This window comes from Heptranchias perlo, chromosome 6, assembly GCF_035084215.1.
Source record: "Heptranchias perlo isolate sHepPer1 chromosome 6, sHepPer1.hap1, whole genome shotgun sequence".
NCBI lineage: Eukaryota > Metazoa > Chordata > Chondrichthyes > Hexanchiformes > Hexanchidae > Heptranchias > Heptranchias perlo.
In genome coordinates this window covers 60,254,057-60,260,056 of record NC_090330.1, presented here as the reverse complement: position 1 = coordinate 60,260,056, position 6,000 = coordinate 60,254,057, and the positions used below count along the sequence as shown (strand labels likewise).

The following is a 6,000-nucleotide window of genomic DNA, read 5'->3' as shown; positions in this document are numbered from 1 at the left end:
TCTAAGGAATTGGCCTCTTCCATGGCGCATGCCTCATCATTCCTTGAAAGCCCAGGAAGAGAACATAAAGCAATATTAACAATCATTGCAGAAGTTAGTTTGCAATGAATATACTGAGGTCTGTAATAGGTCAATCATTGATAACATCAATTCTTGATGTGTGTGAATTCTGTCACCAGCTGTTTGCGGGTTGCCGGTCTCGCCATCTCCGACAGCCAGGCATTCAACCGTGCGGCTGAGATCCAAGGCCTCCTCCTCCGCATCTGTCAGGGGCACTATTTGTTGTGGCCCCCCCCTCCAGTCCTACTCCTCTCCCGTGCATTTTGTGCTCTCTTCTCCTACAAGGGGAGAAAGAACAGATGTGTGAGTGAGTGAAGGTGACATGGTCACCCGATTGATGCATTGCTTTGGGTGGGGCTGCCAATGAAACAGATGCATCAGAGGGTGAGTATCACACAGATTCATCACACTGCATCAGGATTGGGGTAAGTGGGAGTGGTGGGTTCACAAATGGGGAGGTGAGTGCACAGAAAGTGAAGGTAATTGATAATGAGACTTAACTGGGTGTGAGGAGTGATGTCTTGGTGTAGGCTTAGCAAGACAGAGTGTGAGGGGGGTAATGTACACCACAGGATGTAGGTGCATCAATAACTGTACTCACTTTTCCTGACCTGGTTAGGTCCTTAAAGCGCTTCCTGCACTGTACCCACGTCCTTGCCACCATGCTCCTGCTGCTCAGCTCTTCTGCCACCTTGAGCCAGGCCTTCTTGGTGACAGAAGCAGGGCGCTTCCTTCGATCACCCAGGTACAGTATCTCCGTCCTGCTCGTCACACTAGCCAGTAGCAAGAGTTCAAGGGAAGAGTTGTTGAAGCCGGGTGCTGCCATACTCCTTTGATGCTGCATCTCTGCACATTCTTCCTTTCTCCCTCACTATCCACGGTGGCATCATCCCCTTTAAATACTCCAGTTCACAGCACGTCATTCGGGTGTGCATTACGCCCGCTGTGCAGCTTGGAGACGTGAAACCCAGAAGTTGCATTAAGGGCCTTCAATTTAGTCACGATCGCGTAGAAAACTTTTCATGCAACTATTCGCCCACCCCGAGTTTCCGCCGCCATATTAAAATTATGCCCCCATATTCTTTAGAACTCACACAATCCTAGCCCCTTAGCACCCACTGCACTTTGTTTCTCAACAAGCCATTCCAAAAGACAATATTATCAGCAAACCACATTTGACCTGGAGTCAGATAATTGGTTCAGTTTATTTACAGAATGAAACAAATAGGACACATACAGAACAGTGCTCATCTATAAATGACATCAGTAAAAGTCCTGTTCTTTTAAAATTACACTCTGCTGATGAGAGCAGTGAACGTAGTGAGCCTCTAGCAATAGTCTGTAAGACACTCAATCATTCACTTTTGATTCCATTTCACCCAGGACCACCTTGGACGCTTTCATGGTTCATTCTTCCTCTCTCTCTTTCTCTCGCAGGCTAGAGGCTTAAATGTCCCATCAGCCTTTGAACTGGCCGGAATACGGTAGATATAAGTAAAATTAGTATTAATAACTTCATACTTCCTCTGATACTTTCATTTCCAGGTTGATGAAAATGTACACAAAATAGCATATGTTTGGGCTCATATCAAGTGTTTGATGCAGTTATGTAGAAACTATAAATATTACAAGATACAGTTCCTCTACAGTTTATAATCACAAGAAGCTGTGAACATAGGTAATGTTGCAGTAGTAGATTCTGCACTGACTATCCCAACCTGTGGGACCTTTCAGATTCTATGATAAATCTAATTAATTTACTCAACATCTCAAGCAATGTTGAAATGATCTGTATTTTTAACAAAACCTTGTTTTTCTGTGCCAATTTCCCCCTGCCCTGAAAGCAGCCGTGCTGGGGTATGGTTCCATAGATGCCAGTCACCCTGTGGTAAGACAGTGAGTATTGTTCGGCTACTCGACTGGGAATCACTGCAGACAAGCCCATCATCCACATAAAGTGCACTTGCAGCAAAGGCCTGAGGTATGACCAACAGAGCTTGCTACACAGATTGACAATTTGAGTTCTATGTCTCATTCAATTGCTTTTGTTTAATGCAGCAACCACTTTGGTAATGAAAATGGAGCGAGCCCCTGTCCTGGAGTTAGGCTGGAGGGTCCTTAGGATTCCTGCTACCTACCAATATTCACAATAATTTTATAACCTCACAGCATTGATGACTGGCATTTGACCGTAAATTGCGGTCAACTCAGTTCCCAGAAATAAGTAACACATCACACTGACATCACAGAGCTAATTAACAAGGCAAATTACAATGCCTCATTACTTTGGAAATTGCAGTGCATTACTGTGGGAACTGAAAAAAACATTTGTGCTATTAGCTGGGAATCACACTATGCAACAATTTGGATATTTCTAGAAAAATCTATATGTATAAAACATGCGAATGACTAGCTGGTTATGTGGAAATGAATGATGTCAGTAGCCAAAAAAAAATTCATGTTGAACAGAATTAAAGGCAGAAATATCTCTATACTGCTTTTTTGTTTAGGAAAAAAATGATAACACAGCTATTTATTACTAACTAAAGAAGTCTTTTTAAAAAATTATGTTTTGGGGTTTTGTATATGGCAAGTGCCAGCATTAGTGTTTTAAAAATCATTAATACTTTTAAAAACGTTTCTTCCTCCATTTTTTATTTACTCGAGTTATATGAATGAATGCAAATATATAGGTGGAATATGTTTTATTTATTTATTTTCATGCAAGTGTAGGTTTACAATACTTTGAAATGCTGTTCCACGGAATCAATTGGAGCCATGCGCCTTCACTTTCATTATTATGCTGAAAGCTACCAACAGACATTTTGCTTCCATTTCAGAACTGCCTTCACTGACCCACACCATTCGGTACTTTCATTTCATTATACAATTTCAAACGGCCCTCCCGCCACTAAACCATAGTGGGCGTGTGTGAACCTATGACTGAAGGCGGTTTATTTTGACAACACAAACGTCTTGTCTCTCTCGCAAAAAAAAGAGCGGAAGCGAAAGCGTCGTAGTTGTTTCATGAGGGAAAAGGGCCACAGGCAAAGCTCTCTAATAACAATTAAATCAGAGGAGGCGGTGGAGGAAGCAAGCGGGAAACCATTCGTCTGGTGAGTTCAGGGATTAGTTCCTGTTTGTAGACGCTCGTGAATCAATTACGCTTATAAAAGGTAGTAGTTTTAAAGAAAATCATCCCATGTGTACTTTTTAAAAGCTGTTTAGTTTAAGGATTGCAGAATGCGTTGCACTGCAAGTATGTGAAAGTGCAGCTCCAGATTCTCCCTCTGGAGCGCTGCTCTTGCCATCGAATCCCAGCCCAGACCCAGACTGACCCAGTGCCTTGTGATGGAACGAGGGGCGGGCGGGCGGTGTGATTGACGTGGGAAACCAACCTTACAATTCTCGGTTTGTGCCATGTTGATAACGCTCAGTTTAATACCCAATCATTCTGTGGATGTTCAGCACGTCAGCTGGTTAACAGAAGCGTTACATGACATAGGAAGGTGTTTATCTAAATCTGATCTCCAATGAGGGTCCATGTCACACAGCAATCACACTGTCAACTTGATGTCATAGGTATTACTTGGGAAAATGTTTTAAAGAAAATCAAAAATTCACTTTCAAACAATTAAAAGTGATATCAATGAACAAATTATACAAGCTTTACTTGCAGCTTATGACATTATCTGAAATTCTCTGAATTACTTGAATTTACTGACAACGTCTTACTATGGCTATGCTAAACATTTTACTTACTGGTAATGAATTATAGAAAATAGGAGCAAGAGTAGGCCATTCTGCCCTTCGGGCCTGCTGCGCCATTCAAAATGATCATGGCTGATCGTCTAACTCAGTCGCCTGTTCCCACTTTTTCCCCATATCCCTTGATCCCTTTAGCATTAAGAAATATATCTAGCTCCTCCTTGAATGCATCTAAATTATAGATTATCATTTAATAAACTTGCAGTGATTAGTCCTTCATTAATGTGCTTCAAGGACATGGAATGCACAAGTTGGCATGTTGTCAGTAGAACAGAAGAGAACCAAAATTGAATAATATCAACCCTTGGGTTTCCAATCATCATGAAAACCATTTGAGCATTGCTGTTTTGGATTTATGACATCATTGGAAACAACTGTTGTGATTACTATCCCAAGTGCTCCCAGCTATCTATTTTATGTACATTAACAGCATATAATGGATGTACTGGAGGTGGAATTTCCCAGTAATCAAATGCAGAGCGTTACTTTACAGTAATGATGCTCCAGTTATTAATGTCCCATTGTGAATGGCATCAAGTGCATGGATTATGTTGACAATTGCCATCTGCATTAACATCCACAAAAATGGTGTAAAAACAAATAAAATGTAAATAACTGTTTAACTACAAACAGTATCAGAATGATTTTCAAAGGTGTAATCTTAACCCCAGGTTTCAATAGACACTTAGATATAACTCATTCTTTACTCATGTAACTTATGATGTCATCTGTAATCCTCAATTAAAGTTACCATCTTGTAATCAGTCACTCCTGGGTATCAATTGTTCTCTGTGTATTTGGATATACTTGAAGCAGTGGAAAACCACGGAATTCTAACCCTGAATTCAGGAAACTGCTGTTGCTGAGCACCTAGCCTCCATTGCTAATGCAGGAAGATATCAATGGACTGGTCAGATGGGCAGAAAAGTGGCAAATGGAGTTCAATCTGGAGAAGTGTGAGGTAATGCATTTGGGGAGAGCAAACACAATAAATGGGATGATACTGAGAGGTGTAGAGGAAGTGAGGGACCTTGAAGTGCATGTCCACAGATCCCTGAAGGTAGCAGGACAGGTAGATAAGGTGGTTAAGAAGGCATATGGAATGCTTTCTTTTATTAGCCGAGGCATAGAATACAAAAGCAGGGATGTTATGCTGGAACTGTATAAAACACTAGTTAGGCCACAGCTTGATGAGTACTGTAGGGGGTGGTGGTGTGTGTCAGCTTCACCTCTGACTTCTGAGCGGTCCGAATCGCTCCCACTCCCTGGGTTCTAGACCTTGGACTTATTTGGGGGTTGTGACAAAGTGCAGCAGACAACTGGTTTTGGTGCAAGAAAAAAACTGGGTTTATTGAAATCACAAATGAACTTATAACATTAGGATAACACTGAGATTATACAGACATACAAAGTACACTTAGTTAAGAATGGGGAACACACGGCATAACGAGGGAAAATCACCCTACTAATCCCCTTACCCTTGTCCCACCCCCAAAACCTAACTAAATTGAACTAGGAGAGGTCAGGGATCATGCTCACCAACCAGGGTTCCTTGACAGTTCGAAATCCAGCCAGGTAAGCCGGTTGCAGTTTTGGGATACGCTCTTTGTGTCCTCTGGGCCCTGCCATCCCCACGTGGTTCTGGTCTGTGGAATCTGCGAAGGTTCTTCAGTTGGATAGAGTCTGTTGGTGCGGTAAGGCGCAGTTGTGGGTGGGCGATCTTCGTGGAGGGCTGCGGTTGCGCCTTGTTGCTGCTCCAAAACTGCTGTTTAAAACCTGTTCCAAAACAAACCCCCCCCCCCCCCCCCCCCCCTGTTCGTAACTGGTGGCCCAGTTATACTGTTTTTCGAATTTCTTATCTGAGTCCAAAACAAGGTTAGTTCTTTGTCTGATTATGGTGGGCTTCTTCAGGTGATTGTTGGCTTCCTGTCCCCGTTACTAGTCTTGAACTGAAAGCCATTGTATATGTGAAGTATTGATGGGTTTGCATAATTGCATAGATTGCTACCTTCCTGCTTTAGTAGTTAGTAGCGATAATTTATGAAAGGTTTTGATGGGCTTTAGTTTCGTGTAAGATGAAGTCTTTCTCTGGGTTGATTGTTTTAAAGGGAAGAATGCGTATTCTGTCTTCTCTCATTGTCTGGTTTTCAGGCAACAATCCACACTGCACCC

General features: G+C 42.2%; 1 protein-coding gene across 2 annotated transcripts in view; it reads left to right on the top strand.

Moving 5' to 3' along the window:
* Positions 1 to 3,093: 3,093 nt before the first annotated feature.
* ccdc82 (coiled-coil domain containing 82) overlaps positions 3,094 to 6,000 on the top strand; it is a 79,568-nt gene continuing 76,661 nt past the window's right edge. For both annotated transcript variants that reach the window (XM_067985458.1, XM_067985459.1), the window contains exon 1: positions 3,094 to 3,176. The gene's annotated coding sequence lies outside the window, so the exon portion shown is untranslated. The remainder of the gene's footprint in view (positions 3,177 to 6,000) is intronic.